This window comes from Heterocephalus glaber, unplaced genomic scaffold (assembly GCF_053883595.1).
Source record: "Heterocephalus glaber isolate CG9 unplaced genomic scaffold, H.glaber_assembly_v1.0 deba00000901, whole genome shotgun sequence".
Lineage (NCBI taxonomy): Eukaryota > Metazoa > Chordata > Mammalia > Rodentia > Bathyergidae > Heterocephalus > Heterocephalus glaber.
The window spans coordinates 2,754,042-2,779,172 of NW_028258171.1; the positions used below are offsets into that span (position 1 = coordinate 2,754,042).

Genomic DNA, 25,131 nt, shown 5'->3' on the forward strand with positions numbered 1-25,131 from the left:
TATACACATATATATATCAATATATATATCATATTACATAAGATGGTATGTATTTTAGTTATTTTGTGTGATTTAATTTTCACATGGATTTGTGAAAGCTCTTGTTGCTTAGGGATTTCTTCTTCTCTTAACATACATTCTCAACCTTGTGAAGTATATAGTCCTTAATGTCTTCATGAGAAAGTAAAGTTTTTCTACAAACCATGAAGTATATTTAAGAAAATGAAGCTTACGTTCCTTGTTCTAGTGTCTTTGTGTTTATGAATAACTTTTACTTTTGCGGGGCTCGCCAATAATTTTTGACTTCTCTTCTAAACATTTTGTTTATGGGTAGTTAATTCAAAGATGAATAATCTTTAACAACACTTGCAAGAAATAGTTGGCAGAAGTGTTCTATCCATGAGCCTTAAGATTGTGAAATTTAAGGTAAAAATATTTGGCTGTGTTCTTTGATGCTATTTTCTTTCTACCATTTTGCTGAACTTCAGATGATTGACGGCAGCATTTGGAGTTTCCTATAATGGTTTTCTAATAATAGCAGAGTTTTAAATTACTTCAATGAAAAAGATTTATTGAGTGCTTGAAATTGGTTATTTGGATATGCAGGATAATAGGTACATATTCAGTGAGATCCACTTGTAGCAGAATTTCCTTTGCTAAAATGACCCATTTTGGCTATTCTCCTGAAATCAATACCACTTTGAAATGTCATTTAGGTGGGCACAAGCCATTTGAGAAAGTGCATTATTCAGTGAGTCTTTAATTGCTTAATAGTTATACAAAAGTACACAGTGTCTCATTAGCATCGACAAATGTATTGGTATGCAATTGTCTAGGAGGATGAAGATCACAATTAGAAGTGCTTTAATACATATGAGTGTTTGAAAAAAGTGCAAAGATACTTTTTGATACCTTACTCTTTTTCAGGACTGGGTTTCATAGCTTTAAAATGAAATTGCTTTTTTATCATTATAATTTAATTAAAGCTATAAATCAACAAGTTTAGTGTAAAGGTTTTGATACCCTAAGCACAATGAAGACAGAGACAATTTGTCTTGTGTTTCTTGAGCCAGGCCACTATGACTGGCAGAATCGGAAATTCAATAAATATTGAATGAGCTACATTGGAAATAAATCTGGAGAAGACTTGTGAATTAAAGAGGGAGTCATAAATGAGCTAAAGGCAGACAACAGCCTCTTATAAATAATAGAATCTCGCTCATTAAATCTAGCCTTTAAATTGTGAATTTTTGTAATGTAACCTTTAGGTTATAACTATGCAGAAAGTAGGGTTTTAAGAAATCATACTTTTTGCCACATGGTGGCATCCTTGTAGTTATGATGGTGTTTTAAACCCCAATCTAAGGAATAAATTTTTTGACAGATTCCATTAAATGCTCCTTTTTGGATAAAGTGCACATGAGGCATTATGCAAGTGGCCTATAAAGATATGAAAAAATGTTAACGATGCATTTTCCTGTGAAAATCCAAGAATACTCCTAAATTTAAAAATAACTCGACCATTCATGATTAGTCCTTTCTCTGTACCACAGAGCTTCTCCAGTCAAGTGAAAACAATTGCTTAAAAATAAATCTGATTTATTAGCAATGATTCAAGTAAAATGGAAAAGAGAAGTTGATGTTATATTATTACATTTTGAGAAATGTTATTTCTCATAACCATTAGAGATTTGTGGTCATAAGCTGCTTTCTCTGAGATTCTCAATAATTGAGATGAAAATAGGTAGTTTCTATTTGGAATGGGATTTTCTTCATGCATCCTTCATATTCGCGTTTGTCCATAGTTTTTGTTGGGTTTAGAGTGAGTCTTGTCACTGATAGACCTAGCCTTATCCTAAAAGAGGCTGGATATTCAAGCTTCGGCTGAGGCTCAGGTGTTTTAACACTGCATGGCACAGGAGTGCGCTCCCAGCAGGCCATAATGGGGTGGAGAGATTGACCTGGCCACCACTGGATTGATTGGTCAGCTGTTTCCTAACCCTTCCCCACAGTGTTTCATGACAAACAATGAGACAGCCTCTTATGTTGGGCCCTTGCTTGAACTTGGAAGACAAGGAGCTAATTATTTTCATCAAATTCCTCTCCTCCTCTATTTTTCTAGTTTGAGCTCAGAGTTATTTAAAATATTATCTTCCTATTTAATAAAGTAAAAAATTATTTTCAATGATAGATAGTCTCCTCTAAGGAAAGCATAAAAATGTCTTCTTTAAAAGATGTGGGATTTTTTGGCAAAGAGATTGTATATTCTAACTCCTCCCTTGGTCGATATAGTATCATATTTAAAAATCTCTCTGTAAAGAAGTGTGGAATTTAAAAGAGAAGTTCTATTGATATTAAGTCACAGATGGTGGACTGCTAGTCATATTATCTGGGTCAAAATATATCTGTTTTCAGTATAACTTCAGTATGTGTCTTGCTTGTAATATGTATTATTGTAACGCTTCTCTATCTTATAGTTATTTACTTAGCCTTGAATTTTGTTTTAAGTGTTGAATATTCTTCTAGAGACTCTTGTATAATTCAAATGTAATTAAATTAATCTTCCATTTTCCTCTTACATACATTAATTATGTATTAGAAGACATTTGTTAAATACTTAGGATCCAATCACTCTTGAGGCTATATATTGCAGATTCACAGTTCAATTTTTTTATAAAGTATTTGTATTTTATCCAGAAAGCAGTAAAAGAGGAAAACATTAATTAAGAAGGCATGTGGATTTTTAGACCAGTGGCCTTGAGGGAATTAAATGGATTATGGTGCCATTGCTTTTCCTGGGGTAGCTCTGAAAAATCTATTAGCCTTTTACAAGCAGTTTGTTACTTTGGCCATAGTAGATACTTTGTTGAGAGGACACAGAAGAAAGTTGGAAATAGACTATGAATTCTACTATAAGGGAAAAATAAAAGCCTTACCTGTTTGCCTCACCAATTTTCCAGAGGCCAAATATATTAGATATTATCTTTAGCCCCACAAAGTTTACCAAGGTGAGTTGCTCAGACTTTGTAATTACTGTCAGTTGATTTTTAAAGCACAAATGTGTCTTCTGGAGGCCAGAGATCCAACTTTTTTATTGTTCACAAGTGAAATAAATATATAGTCAGTCCCATGCTTAAATATGAGTTAGAAGTGTATGTTCTTCTGAGCCATTGAAATCTAACTTAGAGTTGGAGTCATATTGTATTTAGTATAAGATTGTATTGGAAAGAAGAATTAATTATCACTTTAAAGTCTCATTGTCAAGAAGAATTCAAAATTAGAAATACATGGCCATGTTCCCTGGGTAGGTCAGATAAAGTAGTTATGGGGTTTATAATAATTAACCTCATACAGTTGGAAAGAACATGTTTTGTGACTTCTGCCCATATGCCAGTGCTAACCCAATGTTTATTATAGGAAAGAAGTATAGTAGGGAGTAAATTTAAGCATTATGGCATCGTTCTTCATGTTTATTCTGTCATCAAGAAACGATTCTACCTGTTTTTTCAACTCTCTTCATTTCAAAATTCTCCTAGATTTTAACTAGAAGCAACGCTAGGCTTCACATTAACCCAACAAAATTATCAAAATATATTAGAGAAGTTAAAAGGAATCATTAGATAATAGTGAGTAGGTGTTTTGTTTTGGGATAAAACAAAATACCTAATTTAATTGTGCTCATGGTTGTTCAACTCTGTCAATGTGGTAAAATCTACTGAATCTTATACTTTAAGTTTGTAGATTGTGTGGTATGTAAATTTTAGTTCAATAAAACTATTATTTAAAAACAATTTTTAAAAGACACTCTAATTTCTCTTAAATTCTATCCTTCACTTTCAGTATCTATTCCTGAAATGAAGCAGTTTTGTTTTGGAAGCCGATAGTCAGTGCATTGATTTAACATGTTCACCATGGAGCTGTAATTCACATGTCTGGCTGGCTGGTGGCGCTGAACCACCAGTGGTACATGCACGACTGTCCCATTGGGCAGAAAGGGACAGTCCCATTGGCTAGTACAAGTTGTCTGATAGGACAGTCATGCATATACCACTGGTAGTCCAAGCCAGTGGGAATGTGTTAATGAACATTCTGCTAATAAGTACATCTGGAGAAACTGATTGGTTTATTATAATTTTTATTCTGTATTAAAGGAACACTCTTTGAAAACAACTAATCTGTAGTTTGGGATTTCTGGGGTGGAGTTCAGAGGAGGCATCTCTGGGAAGGATGGGCTGACATGAGAAGATGGGCTGACAATGAAAATCCACTCTGCTACAGATGGGAGGAAATGTGGCAAAGATAACTAAGCTACTAAAGAAGAAGAATTTCAAATGGATGTCTAAGTGTCATTAATGCCTTGCCATCAATTATATCTTTATCATTAGTCTTCCATTGGTGACTCCTCTGTGCTGTCAGTTTTTCTTGAGTGGTCTTAAGAACCAACAGTGAAAGGAATTAATGTAAATGATTGGGAGAGATCTACTGTATTCCAGGGCTAGTGCTATGGGACAATAGATGAAAATAAGGGAGAAGGGTTTGAAATAGTACCAGGTCAAGAATAGGCAAAGAATGCTGGCAGATATTTGAAATAATTCAACAGATTCAAAGTAATAGTGAGTGTTTATTTATTGGTCCAGGGATTTTTGTTTTCTAGTACAAGGTCTTTGATAGAGGCTTTGATTCTGTACTCAAATGCCTTTTCAAATCTGACTCTAATTCTGTAATAACATCTACCTTCATCTCCCACATGTGATCCTTGAAAATTTTCAGCTGATAAGACTCACCAGGACACCTAAGTGCTTGCCTCAGGCTCTGAGGGACTGGCTGTATGTGAAGAAGTACCCCAGAAACATAAAAAAACAGTTAGCCAAGGTCACTTAATGTGAGCAGGGTAATTCAGCTGGACCAGAAGCCTTGACTCTTTTTACCTTTTTTTCCACATGTGATGCAAAAAGTATGTAGATGATAAAAAGCAGCATGTTAAGGAAAATACTACTCTTTGTTCAGTTTAATCAAGGACAGTCCTAAAACAGAGCTAAAATAAAAGAGGTGCCTCTATCTTCTAGCCACTGTACCCTGGACAGCTGTTTGCAGTTAGCTTATGCAACTTTGGCACTATGCTGTGCTCAAAATTGAAGTTCATCTTTATGAGATTTCAGCAGAGCATGGTCAAAGAGGTTGGTCATTAAAGACAAGAAGTACAGAGACTGTAGTAAATATAGTAGAAAGAAATGCAATTTTCTTCAGCAAGGTGTTAAGAAGAGAGCTTTTGAAATTTATCTTAATTTAGCCTTCAGAAGATGTGACTTTTCTGTAAAGTTGCCTTTTGATGTTCCTACTTTACATACTAAGAGAGATGACTGTGCTATCTTAATTGAGTTTGTGTTCTTTTGCTTTCTTGGTAAATTCTATTTTAGTACCTTTATAACTTGACCATAAAACTCACCCTAGACTGAAATTCCAGTGACCTAAAAGAAAACTATTTCCTTCATTTAAAAAGACATTTATGAGAGTCAAAGTCATTTAAGCATTAATTTTTCTTATTAATTCTTGGAGTTTATTTTTTCTCCTCAGATTGTGATATGCTCCAATTTTCAATAAAAAAGCAGATCATTAGTTAGATGAATATGGAATGTAGTGTAGCAACCACAACATCTGATTTTAGAGACCCTGGGAGCAGAGTAGTAGAGCCCAGAGCAGTCTGTCAGCAGGCGGGCACTTGCATGGGCAGGTAGCATATGGTGGGCACAGTTCTATTACAGAAACCTTTTACAAGAGGATTTGTACAAAGAAGTAAGATGTGTTATGTGCCTGTACCAATTCCCGCGATAAATGTAATCATCATGTACTGCAGATGTGTACTAATAAAAAAATACATACACACACAGAGGGGATTCTGAAGTTGCTCATTTAGGAACTGGAGATGGTTATGATGAAAAGAGGAAAGCCTGTCAACCTCATCCCAGGGTAGTTCACTATGGTTTTTAAAAAAAATCTCCTGTAACTTTTTTTCTTGTAATTTGGTGACTGTCCTAGGGCACGCGATTGGGAGGGACCTTGCCTCATTACACACATCTCCCTCAAGTCTCAGGACTTTCCTCAGGTTAGTATCACTCCTTTGTAGTCCTCTTGCTCTAGTTCTTAGCTTATATGTTTATTGGCTGTGCACAGCTGAATGTTGCTCTAGTCTTTGGGACCAGTGGTGACCAAATAAAGATGAAAGAATGAAGAGATAGAGTGAAGGTTCTTTCCTGATGCTCAGGTATCTAAGCAGCTGCTCCCTGGGCAGTTTCAAATGAATGCTTGCTATTCTTATTTCCTTTTTATTTGCAAGTACTGCCCCCCCACCACACACATACACTATTTTTTCTCTAGAATTTGGATTGTACAGTTATGCTCTATTAGCATGCTTATAAGTGTGTAAATATAAACACACTGATAGCAAACATACAGGGGAAGCTTTGAGAGAAGGGAAACAGAGGCAATGTGAAGACAGATGCTCTGACCACAACTCAAGGAAGCCAAAGACTGAGGACAGCCACCACAAACTGGGAGAGGCAAGAAAAGACTCCCTTGGACTTTCCATGAAGAGTGTGCTTTTGCCTATACTTTGACTTTAGACTTTTGGCCTCCAGAAGTGTAAGAGAATAAAATTCTATGCTTTAGAAGTCTACTTTGTGATCATTTGTTGTGGCAACTACAGGAAATTACTACAGACTTTGTTATAGGGATGTGGCTTGCTGCTGTAACAAATATATAAAAATGTGGAAGGAGTTTTACAGTTAGATGATGGGTAGAGGTCTGGAGGGCTTTGAGGCCTGTAGTAGAAAAGCCCCGAATCTGGTGAGTGCTCAGAAGGAAGTGGAGAACACGTCTGTCATTTCAGAAAATATACATAATGCCATGCATGGAATTGTTTCTGATAAGGGCACAGAGGGAAACAGGGAACATGTGATTGTAAACTGGAAAATAGATAATCCCAGCTGTGTATGTGGAAGAAATTGTGGTTAGATTGTGTTCTGCAGTTGTACAGAAAATAGAACCCATAAATGACAGATTTGGATATTTAGATATTTAATACCTTCAAGGAAAATATTAAAGGTTTGGCTGTGTGTCTTCTTTTTGACTATAGTAAATAAAAGAGGAAAGAGGCAAATTGAAGGAGGAACTTTTTTTTTTTGGTACCGGGGATCAAACTTGGTACCTTGCACTTGCGAGGCAGGCGATGGAACCACTGACCTAAAGAGCTAAATCCTCGGCCCTAAGGAGGAACTATTAAGGCAAAAGAAAAAAAACACTTGAAAATTTGAGACCCTTGCATCCTATCCAAATTATAAAATATATTCCTATCAGGAGATTCACTAGTAGGAAAGCATGCCTTAAAACTAATGGAATGTCCTGATGCTCTTCAAACCTTCTTGGGATGTATGAACCCTTTATTTCTTTTAATATCTACTATGTCTTTGCTACCATTATGTCTAGAGAGAGGTACCTTATTCTTTAGTTTCACAGATCCATAGATGGAGTGAAATTTTGCTCCAGGAGAAATCATACCTAAAGTTTCAGCCATACTTATTTAGATGATGAGATTTATGATTTTTTCCATCAACAAAATTTGATGGGATTTTGTGTTTACAGTTGATAGTATAATAGGCTGACATTTGGGGGGATCTTGGGATGGGGCAATGTGTTTTGTAGACAAGACAGAAGTGAATCTTTGGACTGCAGTAGTTTAAATCCTCTCACCCCCAGTCACCCAGAAAGGATACATCCACACATAAATACTTAGTGTCTGTGAGAATTACTGTATTTGGAAAAAGAGTCTTTGAAGACATAATCATAGTAATCAAGTAAAAGATCTTGAGATTTTATCCTGGATTAGCCAGGTGGATCCTGAAAGGTCGCTGAAGAGGGGGACACACACGGACGTTCAAGCAAGCTTTATTGGGGCGGCAGTCTGCAGCCTGCCGGGCTGACTCGCAGAATGGAGACCAGCAACTGTATGGGCTGAGCTGGAGGCTTATATAGGGATCTTGCAGGAGGGAGAGCACTAGGCCACTGGTGGGGGTGGGTGATTGGGGCTGGGGTGTGTAGCAACAGGTTTCGGTCGGGGGATGGAGTCACCGCTTTCGGGAAGCCCCTGTCTCACTGGAATATCTGACTAAGAAACCAGTGGGGCAGAAAGACCTTAACTAGGCAGAAAGTCACTAACAAAGGGGGGTCATGCCTTAGCTATGCGGAAGTTCCCTGTTCCTTGTGGCCGGAGTGGGGTAAAGGGAAAGGAGAGGAGGGGGCTTGCTCTGTGGGGCTCTGAAATACCTAACAGATCCTAAATCCAATAACAAGGGTCTTTATAGGAGATGGAAAAGAAGGCATTATGAGGACAACAGATTGTCAACATCTACCAGCAGCTGGAAGAGGCAAGGCAGGGTTTCCCCCTACAGCCTACAGAGCTGGTGTGGTCCTGATGATATAAGAGAAATAAAACTCCCAACCTGACAGATGTCAGATGTGTTGTGTTCATGTGGCCTGAAATTGAAGAATGAATTCCAAAGGACAGTGGAGGTTAAGAGCAGGGAAGGTTTATTGAGACATGGCTCCTGAGAGACAGGAGGGGTCCTAAGTGGGTTGCCACTGAGGCCCTTTGTCAGGGGTAATTTATGCAGCAAAGGCACAATGTGAGTATGTACAACATGGGTCAAATATAATCAGCCTATAGGATTACAAGTACAGCTGCTTAGCTAATACTGATCCAATAGGGAAACAAGTCATGTAGCAGGGATACATGGAAAGAACCAAGGCATTTTGGGGAAGGGATGTATCTGATGCTCTGGCCACCCACCTGGGTGATTGATGCCTAGCAGGACTTCCTGGACCAGGTGGTGCTAATTGAAGTATAATCCCAAATTACTGCTTATCCCTTAGGGAGGCATGTAGGTCTCGTTATTGCATCTTTATTGTGAGGCCTGGCCTTCAACAGATGCACCTCCAGCAACAGTTTTGTTGTGCTCTGGTCTTTTGCACTGACTAATTGGAGGCCCCATCCCTGTCTGACTGCCTGTTAATTTGTATCTAACTTAGCTGCATATAGTAGTGCTAATACCTTAATTTTGAATCTTAGTTTCCAGAACTGTGAGAAAATAAATGTTTTTTAAGCCTCCACATTGTGGTATTACTACAGCAGTCCTAAGAAATGCATATGGAATATTGCCTACAAGCTGCTTTCTTTCTTAGAGGAACCAAGACTTTTTTTGGTCATGGTTCCAGCTTGCCTTTTAGATTATAGCAGCAGGAGACTGACATTTTAGCAATCTCTTCATGTCAGCCAACACCTCCTGGCATTTCTAGAGGAGCTAATTCCCTTGTAGAAGGACTAGCCCTTTTCTGCCTATCAAGCCCCTGTCAAATTAGTTCTTTTCTTTCCAGGAAGGTAGGGGATATCCTTGGTAGTTTCCACTTTTTAAACTTTTTCTTCCTCTCCAAAGCACCAACCAAGTACAGCACTCACCACTATTCTTTATTCTCATTCCCATCGTCTAGCCACAAACACCCCGCTGTTCCTCTCCCTGCACTTTGCAGCCTATTACTCTTAGTAATGCACCTCTGCAGGAGCACAAATGCATATTTGCATTTTAATGGAAGAATAATTGACTTTCACTGAACATTTGAATAATTAAGACTTTACATTTACATTTTAATCCAGATACTTTATAGCTCCATTCCCCCTAATTTTTGGGGAAAGATCTCTTGTAAGCATTGGCATTGTCATGAATATCTACTCTGTGTCAAGCACCATGTTCCTCAATTTGTAGGGCTCACAGCATTTAATCTTATAACACTATTTTATCCTTCTTATATAGACTAGGAATAGAGACAGTAGTGAACCACAAACTTACATGACTCATAGGATGAGTGCAGATGGAGGGATCTGTGATTTTTGCCCTAATATTTTAGATTTTGTCATATAGAGATTTTTAATTAATTAATTATTTTTTTATGAGGCAAGATCTCACTATGTAGTTCAGGGTGGCCTTGAAATACCATGCCCAAGATACAGTACATACAGATATTTTTAAAAAACTGTTTTCTCCTGATTTGGATCACTACTGTTATCAGTGACAGAAATAACAGTAATTCACACTTGGTTTTATTTGTTTTTACTACTTTCCAGAGTGCTAGATTTCTCATGTTCATTATTATGTAAGATATTTACAATAGCCTGATTAACTAAGTGTCCATCAGCTTTCAGGGTACAGATGAAGAACTGAGATTGGGTAAACATCTTGCCCAAATCACACAGCTTGTTTGATGTAGGACCTATCTGAATATAGATGTGCCTAATTTAGGAACAGAAGTTTTAACTGCTTAAGACTGTAACTCAAGAACTTCAAAGATAAGTACCTTGTTTCATTATGTGTAGGATTCCAAGTTATGACCCAGTAACATATCTTTGTAGTAAACTGTTATGTTCAGTAGATGTTTTCTGATCGCATGTCAGATTAGTCACTACTGATCAAAATAGATGTCAAAATGTTATTTATATATCAGGGTCTGAGAGTCATTTGAAGTAACTTTCAAATAAAAAATCAAAAAGAATTCCTAAGACATGAATAATAAGTAAAGAATCAAAATATTTCAAACCATTAATAAAAAAGAAGAATGTCATATATGGAGATGTTTGGTTGGATAGTCACTACTTAAATATATACAAATGTGAGTACCCTTATTTGAAATTTTCGATGAGCTGTTCTTGGCATGGGATCATCTAATCTTCCTTAAGAAGACAGTTTATGTTTTGCTCCATTTGAGTTTAAATGTAAGCCTAATCCTATGACTTTTTTCTCTGTAGCCAAGACTCAGCCATTTCCAGTTTGTAAGATCAGTCTCAATACAGTCTGGATGGACATCAGGAGGAGTTGCTTTGACATATGAAGATCCAGGCTTCTTCTTGGCCTGGAGGATACTTTCTCAGAACAGCCCTAGAATGATGATGTGAACTGGTGTGTGCTTGTGTGTGTGTGTGTGTATTTGTGTGATGGAGTCTGAGGTCAGGTATATTTACATATATGTGGTCACAAATCAGGGGGTTGGTGAGTTTGCTATTTTCTCCCTGTTGGGCACTGACACACTGGATGTAAAACTGGCCAATTGTTCTCCAAGTGACCACAGTCTGTGTTCTGATTTTTAGCTACAGTGTAGTTACTGACCCTTGGGGTGGGTTGCAGTGTGATCTGTTCAGCTTTGTTGTACACAGTTCCATAGTAAGTTAATCTGCTCTCAAAGATGAGACCTCTTGCTTCTAGAAACCTCTCTAACTATTAGGCACATACACAACTTCCCTTTAAGTAAAGAGATGCTCACAAAGCTTAGCCACACCTGCTCTCACCTTTGCTTGCTTTGCCTGTGTGCTGTTCTCCTGGTAGATCTAGTGACTTTAGCAAATCATGACAAAGCCCATCTCTTGCTACCCAGTTGTCGAAAACTATTTGAATTCCTGTCCTCTGCACTTTGCTGAATACTCTTTCTTCTCCATGTTGGCTGAGGAGCAGTGGCTGTTGATGCACTACATTTTGTTCCACCAGGGGAGTTTCTCTCAGGCTCTCTAGGTTCATTATATAGAAGGATAGTCATGTGTAGATTGATATTTAGAATTTGTTGGAATACTTTGTTTTAGGGATCTCTGAGATAAGACTGTGAGCAACAGTGGTTTTGTCTTCAGTGGAAACTATTCTTTTATCTCTTATAGGATATTCTATTGAACTCTTGATATGAGAGGGCTGTATTAATAGTTTTAGGCCGTAGCTGAACATTTGCACTCATTCGGAAGCTTTTGATGCTATCACTCTTGGAATCCACCCCAAACCAATATACCAGTATTTGTGGGACTATACTTCTAGCAGCAGTATTTCTTAATCAGTGGGTTAAAAAAGAAAGCCTTGAGAAGATGAGGTTGCCCATCAGTTTATGGCAACCTCCTAATCTATAGGAAGACAGTTGAAACATGAAAGCCCTAAACTGTAGAAGCTGCACTAGTGGAGGAAAGAACTGTCATTCTTAGCTTCTAGGCAGCCAAGATGGAGAAACAAACAGTTTATGCAGCATAGTCCAATTAAAGAATGTGTTAATAATTGTTTAGCCTTAAAGCTCTCTCCCTACATAGATGGAAATGACTGTATAAAATTTTAAGTGAAATTCAAAGACATAATGGCTCATGTCTTAGATAAAAATTTTCTGTGTATAAAAATGTTTCCATATGCTGCTATTCTTTTTGTTTATTTTCAGTAAAAGCTGAGAACTATATCATGGTGAAAGAGCTGGTAGTGTTGTGATGCTCTTCTTAGCCTTTTTTTTTTTTTTTTTGGTACCAGGAATTGAACTTGGGACCTTGCGCTTGTGAGGCAGGCACCAGAACCACTGAGCTAAAACCCCAGCCCCTATTCTTATTTTCTTGTAAACCTTTATTTTAAATAAGTGGTAGCCAACCATGTAAATGTCCATGTCGGGGAATGCAGCACATAACCCACATTGGCTTGAACAATCCTGAGATCTGCATTTTTTTCCTTTGGAAATCAGCATATTAGTTGATGAGTTTTGGAACTAGAAAGATTAATTCAGTATCTGTTCCGTAATTTACTAGTTTGCTATTTTAGAAAAGTTTGATTTCAAGAAATTATTGTGAGGATCATCTGAGAGGTATATACATGTAGAGATCTTGAGATTATGCTCAATACAAAGTAGGTGCTCTATAAATGTTGGGGGGGGATTATTGATATTTAAGGTGAGCCCTTGTAAAGTTTCTTTGGGAAGTTGATTGTGTACGTGGTGTTGGATATTATGTTATAGATTCTTAAACCATTACTTTCCAATAAAAGAAATATCAGAGTATAGGATAATGAGTTTAAAACTTAAATGCTTTGTACTCTTCTGTTTGCTTTGAGGTTGGTTTTCTTTTTCTTGGGTACGTAGGAGCTTCACTTGTAATAAGAGTGAGTCGAGTATTTTCCCCACCTAATCACATGAAGTAAAGGAAAGGCAAGATAAAATATGTCAAAGATACTTGCTAAATTTACATAAGGGTAGTCATTGGAGTATTAAGATTTTGATGTATTATACCAGTCTCTTGCATTATAGGGACTTCTTTGTATAAAAGAAACATTACTATCTGTTCATGGGCTTTTGCTATCTTTTCGATTCACCAGCCTTGCCACAAACATCTCAACATTGTAACTTCAAAAATATTACTCCCTTGGAGCACAATTCATGCTTCTGTGGATTTCCCAGACTGTGTCTTTTATAGATTGTACTGCTGAGAGAGCACATATGTGGTTAAATTCTTCACAGCTCTGCAGTACTAATACTGATTCTGCTCATGCTTTGACTGGGGTTTGTCTTCAAGGGACTTGGAAGTATTGTTGGTTTTTTCCCTCATTTAAAAAAAAATAATAGAAATAAGCACAGAAATTGTATAAAAATATCTGTATAAGCCTTGTTCAGCCAGACCCATAGCAGTTAATCAGCAGCGCCAGAATCTGTCTTCCATTCTCCCCAAGCCTCGGTCCCTTTACAAGCAGATTCTTCTCTGTATAAATTTCTATTGGTAAAAATAGAAAAATCCATCCTACTCCTCATTCTTCTCTAGTACCGATAACAAATTTAGACGAAGGAGTTACATGCCTGGTGAATCGTGATATTAAACATGAAAATATTATTAAGAAATGTGAAGATGAAAAGCATTTTAAAATCTGCACATTGCAATAGCATCTTGTTATAGCTTACAACCCAATACCCATATTATTATACCATTTATATTGTGTATTCCCCACCAACATACAGTAACTGACTATGGGTATAAATCTGATTTTCTAGGAAAAACCTGAACTCCAAAGGAAGCATTAATTTCATGTCTTCCTTTCCAAAGCTGCAGTGTACATTAAGTCATTTATAATTGTCACTTGCAGACTCACCATAATTTGTTCTCTTGGTGCCTGTGAGCTGGCTTAACCCCTTTTGCTTTTGGATTTTATAGTCACCTTTTCTTATTTCTTCTGGAGAGTGAGCAAAAGGAACTTATGAAAGACATAATGTGAGTCATCTTTCAACAAAAGATTTCTCCTGAGATGGTACTTCTGAGTGTAAATTGCCTTTTTTCCCTTCCGCTCAAAATAAGGAGTACAGGTTGTTTATTCTGTCTATGGCTTTGGCTATTGTGCCTGTAATCTCTCTCTCTTTCTGTTAGTTTCATGAATGGCAATTATGTATTGTTTCTCTAGGTGCCAATTGTAACTGCCATCTTGCTATCACAGCCGTGGGAGGCAATTGTGTATCCTCTTTCTGTTGAGAAGGGTATATATAATCAGTAATTCTATTACAATGGCAAGAGGGTGGTGTCTAGAATAGACTTTCATTTTTCGAAATAAAGTGATATATGTGTTAGATGTCCAGCTGCTAAGTGAACTAGAAACTTAAAAAACAACAACAAAAATGTCAGAAAAATCAAATGATATACAGTGTTACTTATTTTAAAAATTTCTGTCATTGACTATATATGGAATTTATAGTGAAGTATGGTGGAAAATATTGCAAAGATATTTCTCTAGATAAACAAATTTGGAATATATTTATTTTAAAAGGATATTTAAAATAGGGGATTGACCTTGAAGATTTTACTTATAGCATGACAAACATGATTTAATGGTCTTTGTTTTAAAGAAGATGTATAGAGTTTGTTCAAGTAAGAACAAAGTACCACGCTGTAGTGGATCTGTATCATGACATGCTTCAAACTTGTCCTGTACTTAGCCTTGTTTGTTGACTAGAAGTAAGCAATTTGGAATAGGAAATTATTAGAATTTTTGTTGGTGTGCTGGGAAAATCATTTACACTCTCTGAGTCTGATTTTTCAAGTTTTTCAAATTGGGAAAAGAATATCTGTCCCATATGGCTATTAGTATGATTAAATTGGACCTAGACTATACAGTACATAGCCTGGTTCTTAGGATGCAATCAACAGACGCTATCTACCCCATTTCTGTGGTGGTGATAATGGTGATGAAATGTGGGAGTTAAAAAGAACTGCAAAGATCATCTGTCTTAGTTCCTTTATTTTACAGGAAGATCAGAGAGGTAAGAAGAGTAGAGAAAAACAAATGTTAGTATTGCTGACTCTCACTTAGATCGCCACTTATGGTGCTTTGCTATCTTGTAGGAATTTCTGCACAAGACTTCCACATTTTGTCATCATAGCACTGATTTTCCTGACTACATTATAAATAGCAATAGCCATGGTTACAACATTTCAGTTTATAAGCAGTAAGGATAACAAGTGAGAATTTCAAAGGGCAGTGGTCACTGCTGCACTTCTTCCAGTGAATCTCTGGAAATTTATCCTGTGTTGTGCTCAAAAGCCTGGACTAACTGAAGCAACTTTAGGGGATGGAAAACATGCTTATTATCACTGACATGGGGAGCCTCTCTTTAAGCAATTATAATTTAATACTAATTCAAAGTACAATAATAACAGCTTATGATACTGTGTTAGCTTTCTCTTGCTGTGACAGAATATCTAAGAAAAACAATCTAAAGGAGGAAAAGTTTATTTTGGCTCACAGTGTTAGAGATTTTAGCCCACGATCAACTGGCTTCTTTGTTTTCAGGCCTGTGGTGAGGCAGAAACATGGCTGAAGGGTGTGGTGGGGGAAAGCTGCTTACCTCATGGCATCCAGGAAGCAGAGAGGAAATGTCAGAGGAAGGGACTAGAGAAAAATACGGTCCTCAACAGCACATCCTCAAGGGCTACTGCTTTGAACTAGGACCTGCCTCTTAATAGATCATTCAGTTATAAACTCATTAGTGGATTAATCCATTGATGAGATTAATGCCCTCTTTTTCCACTTTCCAAAGCCCATCAGCTAGACTTTGAGGGAGATTTAGATCCAAACCATAACAGATACAGAGCACTTCCTGTGTGCCTGGACATTTCATGCATTATTGCAGCTTACTCATATATGTGTCCTACAGGAAAATTAGTATAATAATGCTGATGTTATAGATTAAGAAATGTAGACATAGAAAGGCTAAATAATTTTCAAGTTTAATCCAGGACTATCCAATTCTTCAGCCTAAAATACACTGTCTCTAATGCGAGGCTAGTGAAACACACTTTACTCTTATATAACCTATACTTTTTTTTTTTTTTGGTACTGGGATGGAACTCGGGAGCTTGTGTTTTCGAGGGTGGCAGCAGGACCACTGAGCGAAATCTCCGGCCCTAACTTACACATTTTTAATGTAGGTTATCTGTAGAGAATTTTTTTTTCCATTTAAGAAGAAATCATTTAGTTGATTCATTTTAAAAAATAAATTTCAATTAGTGTACTTGAGGTTTATAGCATGCTATAGAATACATATCGATAGTAAAAAGGTTACTACAGTGAAGCAGATTAATTTGTCATCTTATATATTTACCTTTTTGTGACAAGAGCACCTAAAATTGACTTAACTAACACTTCTTATACAGTATAATTTTATTAATGATGGTACCCATGTTGTACATTAGATCTTGAGACTTATTCATCCTACATATCTATCACATTTTATTTTTTGGTCTACACTTCCCTATTTCCTTCCTACTCCAGTTCCTGACAGTCAGTTTTATTCTCTATCTTTGTATATTTGACCCTTTTCTTATTATTTTTTCTTTCATTTTTTAAGATTCCACATATAATTGAGGTCATGCAAGATTTTTCTATGTCTGGCTTATTCTACTTGGCATAATGTCCTCAGGTCCATCCATGTTGTGGTGACATCTCCTTTTTTAAGGTCCAGTAATGTTCCATTTTGTACATGGTGTCATAAAAATATAGTCAATGTTTAAACTGAAAAACTTTATTACAGCAAAAGACATATTTCCACTAATCCCCTTCAAAACACTTCCCCTCACTTCAAACACACTTATTTCATCATTCTTGCCACTTTCTGAAGCCTTTCTGGAATTCCTCTATCATGAGTGTCTTGATTGGTATGGTTGTGACTGATTCAATGTCCTGAATCATTTCAAGATATTTACATTTCATGGTCATTTTGACCTTGAGGAAGAGCCAGAGGTGCCAGATGGGTTGAATAGGGTGGATGAGGAAACACTGTAATGTTTTCATGAGCCTTCCTTTCCCCTGGTTGTCACTTAGCAGCAGCATTCACTGAATTTTTAATCCCACCTTGTAAAGACACTCAGAAAGAAGACCTCCAGAACTGTGTCCTAAAGTGGCAAGAACGACGGGATAAGTGTGTTTGAAGTAAGGATGAGTGTTTTGAAGGGGATTAATGGTAATGTCTCTTGCTGTAATTACATTTTTAAAATTTAAACTTTCACTATATGTTTTAATCACACCATATATATATTTATATATATTTATATATTACAGTTTCTTTATCAGTTCATCTGCTTTTTTTATATCTTAGCTGTTGTGAATAATGCTACAGTGAACATGGGAGTTCAGATACTTTTCAGTGCTGATTTAATCTTTATTCTTTGAGTATATACCCAGAAGGATTATTGCTTCAATTAACTCTTGAAGTCATTATTTACTACAACCTTGCATCATTATTTTTTCTCTGCAGTCAATAAAATAGAAATATTGCAGTAGAGTAAATAGTACTTTAAGACAAATTCACATTTCTGTTTAATGGATTTGATTTCTCTGGATCATCTTGTAACAGCTAATTTGATTAGGGTCTCGTATCCATAGACTTTCCAGTTGCTGGGACAAAATACCTGACCCCCTCCAATTTAAAGGAGGTAAAGCTTATTTTACCTTAGTTTCAGAGGTTGCAATGCATGGCCAACTGGCTGTAAGGCAGAAACATAACAGAAGGGGGTGGCAGAGCTTGGCTGCTCAACTCATGGAGGCTGGGAAGCAGAATAGGTTAGAAAGAGCCATCAAGGAAGGGACCAGGAACCAGATATAGTCCCCAAGGTTATGTCCGCATTGATGAAGGTGGTGCCCTCACAACCCAGTCATCTCTCCAGGAGTCTTTAAATCAAGTCAAACTGACAATCAAGATTAGCTAGCATGATAATCCTTGTGGTTCCATTCTGGTGAGTTACCTCTGTTAAATCTGGAGCAGTTTGATGTGTAACTGGATTTATCCCAATTGTGTCCTACAAGAGTTCACAGTGAAAGAATATCTAGGTAGAGGGTATTATTTGCTTTCATGCTTTCTGCTATCTGTACCAGTAAAGCCCCAACTCCAAAAATCTTTAAACATTAGAAATTTATTTTGTCATGTAGTGTAGGGATAGTCCAAACTTAATCAATTAGAGGATACAATAAACTCATTAAGGATCTAGTTTCTTTCTACATTGTCTCTGCTATTTTCATGATGGTGGCCTCTTTTCCTTAGAGTCCCAAGACAGTTTTCATAGTCACAGATGCCCTATGGAGACACAGTGAGATCCTGAAGTGTGTGATTGTTTTTCCTTACCCTCTACTTATGATCATAATAAACTCCCAGAAGTCTCTGGATGCCTAACTCTTCTGTCCCATTAGAAAAAGTCCCATCGCATGTTTATGCCAAGGGGGAATGAAACTACTGCGAGTGGCACATGAATCAGGCTTCACTTGTGGAGCTAGGGTGAGATCAATCTTCTTGAGGAAGGAGGCAGGGACACTGGTCTTTGGATGGGTAACTAAGAGTGTCTGATACATGGAAGGGACTTGACAACAAGTGATGGTAAAACTATGCAAGAAGAGAAATTAAGGGAAAACTCTGAAAACCATAAATAACCTTAATGCTAATCTTTTTAATTTATCTGGAAGAAAAAGAGAAGAAATATAACTTATTTGTGCCATCTAAATGGTTTCTTGTTCTGGTAAATTGTCCTCCTGCTGTTGATGAAGACAATTATTCCCTTTATATATTAGAGTCCTGCTAGTTTAATAGACCCCTAATGAAATTAGCAGAGAGTTTTTGTTTCATTATACAACTTTTGTAGCTAAAAAGTGCTCATTACGTACACCTACAAGTATTTTCATGCCATGTGCTTACATATTTTTTATATTATTATTATTATTAAAGACAACCTGGCTATAGAACTTTATAAGATCTTTTCCATTAACAAATCAAAAAAAAAGTTGTAGCCCATAGACATTTTCGAGCATTAATTTGGCATTATTTTCTGGAATTTGATATTAGTTCCTGGAAATTCTTTTTCATTCTTTTTGTTGGAGTCATCACAATAGAAACTTAAACTCAGATTACTTTCAAAACACAGTAATTTGGAGTGTCACTTAATTTTATGAACAATAAAACACACAATTTTGTTTTTTTCCTGAAGCTTAAGACTTGGAAGAGAAGCCCAAGCCCAGGAGAGTGCGATGCAAACATTCTGCTAAATCCTGTATGCAGAAGAATGAAGAGAGACAAGGTGGTTAGAAGGTAAACCAGTGAAAGTTTACCACTTAGAGGGTAAATCAGTGAAAGTTACAGAGAACATGGTAGATGTGGTGGTGACTGGGATACGAGGAAAACAGGTTGGAGCAGTAAGAAACAGATGAAAACAGTTAATACCATAAAGAGTGGCTCCACAGAGATGTATCATTAGGATAGAAAAAAAGCAAAAGTTTCCAGATACTTCTTTTTTGGTACATGTTCAACTTTTCCTTTCCAGACCTTCTCCTTCCTGTCTATTCATGCCACAAGGTTTGCCTTAGATGATTGAAAGATTTCTTGAAAGATTTCTCTGATCCTAATATGCCCTGTGCTGTACTGCTTTGTAAATTACTGCTGGGTTCTATGTGTTCCCTAGTTGGTGGGTAGGGGTGCCGCCTCCCTGTTCAGCCTCCAGCCTCCAGTACAGTGCCATGCCAGTAGTCTGCACTCAAAAATGATTGAATTTCTAAGCCTCTACACACAGGTTCTAATTTGAAGCAAATAAAACCCAAATACAGTATTTCCTCAGTTATTTCTTGTAAAAGGACACCTGTCCTAGAATGCACTTCTCACTTGTTGGGGTCAATTGGTAGCACTAATGGCCTCAATCAATGGAAAAAATCTGGTCTTATCCTCTGCAATATGACACTGACAACTCCTTCCATCAAGAGGTGGAATCTATTTCCATTCTAGTATTTAGTTGCCTTAGCAACTTTCCTTGGCTAATAGAATAAGGAAGAGAGGTGTTAAGTCAGTTTGGAGCTTAAATTTTTAAACACATTGGTACTCTTCAGTTCTTTCCTGGAATCTTGCACCTACTTGTGAATAAGCCTAGGCTAGGATAAACTACCCCACGATAACCCAGCTGTGTCATTTGAGGCCATTCTGGACTAACCATAATTGTCCAAATCCAAAATAGAGCACATTTATAATGCTTGATAAATGTTATATGTTTTTATTCTGTCTGTGTTGATCTTTACATCTGGAATTTTTCTTATTTGACAAAATGCATTTTGTTTGATTATTTTTGTTATCTTTTCTTTTCTCTGTCTCTTCTATGTGAATATTTACAGAATTTGGTTGCCAGCCATTTAACTCAGCTCATACACACATTTTGCCTCATAAATACTTCTAGTATATGATTTTAATCAAGTAAATTAAGTGCAATGTGCAGATAACTCATTATCTATCTATCTATCTATCTATCTATCTATCTATCTATCTATCTATCTATCTTTCCATTCTCTCTTTGTTTACATATACGAGATGTAATGTCTACTCAACAGATTACAATCTTGGATATTGTTTTTTTTGTGTGTGTCTGGTACTAGGAATTGAACCCAGGGGCTTTGCACTGAGTTATATCCCTAGCCATTTAAAAAAAAAAATTGAAACAAAGTCTCACTGAGTCATTAAGTTGCTTGGTCTTCAACTTGTGATCTTCTTGGCTCAGACTCTGAGAGTGGTGGAATTACAAGGGTATGGCACCATGTTCAACTTAAATATCCCTTTAATAGGTCAAATTCAATGTGAGCAATAATTCCTATTCTTTTTGTTTTTTAGGTAATCTTGCTCCTAAAGTTAATCATCTACAGTTATTTTCAGTTCTTTTCGCCCTTTCCATTGAGAACCAAGGAAAAACTTCAATATAAAGCTTTTTATATTTGCATTGCCATCCTTCTATTTGAGATCAGTTTTTAATCTTCATGTCCTTGTTTTCATTTCTTGTACCTGTAATGTATTTTATGTAATTTAATAAGTTTGAGGCAGAGGAGAGGAAAAATGATGGGATTAATAAGCTTTGAAATTCATAGTCCACAAGAGACACTGGGTTATAGGTTTCATTCACTCATTCATTCAGAAATACTTATAATAACTATCAGAGGCAAGTCATTACTCTAAGTACTGATACTATAAATATGTGTTGTGTGAAATATACACAGACTGTGCCTTTCAAGAGCTAATAATTTAGGAGACAGAGAGACAGTGTACACATAAACATGTAAACAGAAAAGGTCCACTATAAGATATAAGTACATATTCAAAACTCTTTTCACACCAAAAGAAATGAAACTAATAATATTCTTAGAAAGTTAAGTAATACACAGCTACTCTCCACATTAATAAAGTGAGTCTTCCTTGAGCTAAAGACTGTGAAGCAGCCCAGGTTGAGTAAAGCGGCAGAAACTTTAAGAGTGAAGATGACGCTCAGAGACAGCTATGTGGGGAACCAAGGCAGCCCAGCCATGTGATGAGATAGCAAAGCTTAGTACATGCTAAGGAAGAGTCTGTTCTTGAAAATAACTTCACAACTACAAATCTCCAGACATAATGAATATCAATGACAAAATAGGGCTTAAGATGAGCTTAAGAAAAATATATGAAAATATTAAAATTTAAAAATATTTCTAAGTAGTCTTATTTTGTGAAATGATTGCTATCATGATTTTAAAATCACATAGAAAAATACGAGAAAGAAAAATATAAGCCTATTTTGTAGGTATAATAATAGTAAATTCCTAAATAATTACAAATGATGTACCAAGAGCAAGTAACAGCTATTCCAAGGATGAGAAGAATAAGTATATCAAGATACTTTGTCACTTAATGGGAAAAAGGTAAAAAATATCAGTGTCTCAGTAGGTCCAGGTAAAAAGTTTGATAATGTTCAGCACCTATTTATGTAATACATAGAAAAATGGACATGGATTAGGAATAGAAATAAAATTTCACAGAGCTAGCTAACAAATGTAGGAAAAGATGCTCAAATTTATGGAATTGGAAAAAAAAGTTTAGAAAAGGCTATTACTTCATGGTGATCAAATCAACAGTAATCACAAAACAGGATAAACTCAAATGTCAGTTGAAGCATCGGATGCTATGACAACCTTCATCAGAAGACAGAGTGGAGCAGCCATTCTGGAGGGCAATTTCGAAACCTTTCATCAGTCAAGTACCGACATTTCCTACAATCCATGGACTCCTGGACTTTTTTCTCCCAGACAAACATTTCCATAAAGAATATGGGCCAAGATATTTGTTATACCATTTGTTAGTCTTCATGGAAGTTTGAGGCAGTCATGGATTGAGTAAATGAAGTAGCATGTTGGCTTTAGAAACAATGGCTAGATGGACATAGAAGAGTATAGACTAAAAACATGGCACTCACTGCATGAAAAAAGCAATAAAAAGAATGAGATCTACAAGCCAATAATATTTTTATGAATTATACTCATATATACAGGGAATCACAATACATATTTAAAAGAATATACAAATAAAGGTTAATAAAGCAATAGAATGGCTGTGTAAGGGTGAGTTGGAGAATGAAGATGGACTAGATAAAGAGAAGAAATGAAAAAATAAAAGAAAGTGTCATGTAAACCAAAGAATAAAATATAATATACATGGTGAGGATCCTTTCAGAGACAGAAGGAAATAATTACTTCCAAAAAATAATGAGATCAGAAAAATGAACCAATGAGAACTTTTTAATGTGAACATGCCATATGAGATTACAAAGGATGATGAGGGAAACAAGTCATGTGTGGTCACAGAAAGTAGCAGTGGCAACATGGAGAAAGAGCTCTCCTCAGATAGAGCAGTCAGAAATGGCTCTCTGGTGATCATTAAGCCAAGACCTGCAGGAAGAGAAGCAGCCAGTGTGTGAATATGCTTGAGAAAAGCCTTCCAGTCATGGTGCTTTGCCTGTTCTAAGACTCAAAAGGAGGCCAGTACAGCGGGAGTGTGGTGAATGAGCAGGAGAGAGGTCCAAGAGGAGATGTAATCAGAGGCCAAGGCATAGGGAGCCTCTGGAGTTCATCCCAATTATAATGGGAAACCCTGCAGGATATTAAGTAGATGTTAACGAGATTGGGTTTACATTTTCATTTTTTGAAAATTTACTCTGCTGCTCTGAGTAATAGAATAGAATAACAGAAGAAGCAGGAAACTGACCTGGAGGCGCTCTGAGACAGGGGATACTGCCTGGGACACAATGGTGGGTGTGGAGGTGGAGAGAATAGAGGCAGGATGGCATATGAAGGTAGAATGGACAGGAATTACAGGTGGACTGCGTTGGAAGTAAGTGGGTGGGAAGGAAGAATAAAGACTTTCTCTCAGACAGGCTTAATTTGGCTCTTTGTGAGACATCCAAGTAAATATATCAAATAAGATATTAGGTGAAAGAGTAAAACTCAAAGGATAAGTCGAAGCTAGAGCTGCAAGTTGGGAGGTATCTTTCCAGGAGCCATACTTAAGCCACGGGAAAGATGAGGTCAGACAGACAGTGTGTGTGGAAGGGGAAAAGATGGACATACGTGTGGGATCTCAGGAACTCTGTGGGGTAGGTGTCTGGAAAGCATAGCAGATATGATAAGAAAGACTGAACAAGAATGGCCAGGGTGGCAGGAGGAAAACCAGTGTGGTTTTTCCCGCAGCAGAAGATGCAAGCAGTGATTACAAAGCCTCTCAGGGCAGGTTGATAATGAGCATCCCATAAAACCAATATTGTAGAAGTATTGATTCAACAATATTATTAGTGGTGGAGTCTTAAACAAAGAATTTTGCTAGTTTATATTAGTTGCAACTCCAGCTATTTTCTTCTTCAGTAAGTATAGAGCAAATAGCAAGTTGAGAATGGAGATGTAAATTCTCCATATCATATTTATGATTTAGTCTGTTGGAAATTTAGTGATTTTTGTGGATCGGCACAATGACAGTTTCCTAGCTGGCTTACCACTAGAAAACAGCTCTCCAATCCTAGTTCTTTCGTTCATATTAATAGTATTCTCATATGTGAATTCTCTCCTTCCCAATTGTCCCACACCTTTTCCACTTATGTAATTTCTTATAGGTCTAACTTTTCTCCTTTGATCGAGGCTATGTTAATGTCTCTTTCCTTTGAATTTCTCACCAACTTGGTCTTGACATCTATTTAGCAATTAATTATGTTTCATGTTTACTGGCAGTTACATTTTTAATGTTTTTATATATCTAAATGAATATATGCTTATTTGTGAATATAATAATATATAATAAATACACAATATACTTGTACTTTCCTTTTGTTCCTATTTTATATTAAAAGATTCAAAATCAATTTATCTATTTTTCTGTGATATCCAAAATATGCTCCAATGGACGTTTAGTAAAAACAAGTTTAATATATTTTCAAAGCTCTAGGCTCATGCAGGCCTCTATAGACAGACAACAGTGCAGACAGCAGAACTAGACTTCTGTCCTTTACAAGTTACGTAATTGAGGTCATGTTATTCAGTCTCTCTGATTCCTGTTTCCTTCTGTCAAGTAGAAGCAAAAACCATTTCTTTGTGACATTTTAATGGATAATTGTGCAAAGCACCTAAATAGGGGTGATCAACATGAATTGTTAATTATCTGAAAACTAGCAATAAAACTAAAAAAAAAAATTTTGGTTGTCCACATTGATATGAGGCCCTGTCTCTCCAGCAATGGCTTTATGACTTTGATATAATCAGGGTGATTTATATCAAAGGAATTTTTGACTTGTTTTTTGACTTGGTTGGGAATTTGCTCTCTTCAGCAAACAGTGCTTTTCACCACTTGAAAAAGTTCAGTGTGTTTCTGTGGACCTGAATTTCAAGTGACCAGTTAGCCTCCAGATGCATATGTGTAACCCTGACTTCACCATTCCTCCCCCTGCTCTAGCCCCTTCAGAGATGA

General features: G+C 36.6%; 1 long non-coding RNA gene across 2 annotated transcripts in view; it reads left to right on the forward strand.

Moving 5' to 3' along the window:
- Positions 1-24,513, forward strand: part of LOC110345463 (uncharacterized) — a 345,632-nt gene extending 321,119 nt beyond the window's left edge. For both annotated transcript variants that reach the window (XR_015450062.1, XR_015450063.1), the window contains 2 exons: positions 19,334-19,434; positions 20,992-24,513. This is a non-coding gene — a long non-coding RNA (uncharacterized LOC110345463). The remainder of the gene's footprint in view (positions 1-19,333; positions 19,435-20,991) is intronic.
- The last annotated feature ends 618 nt before the right edge of the window (positions 24,514-25,131 follow it).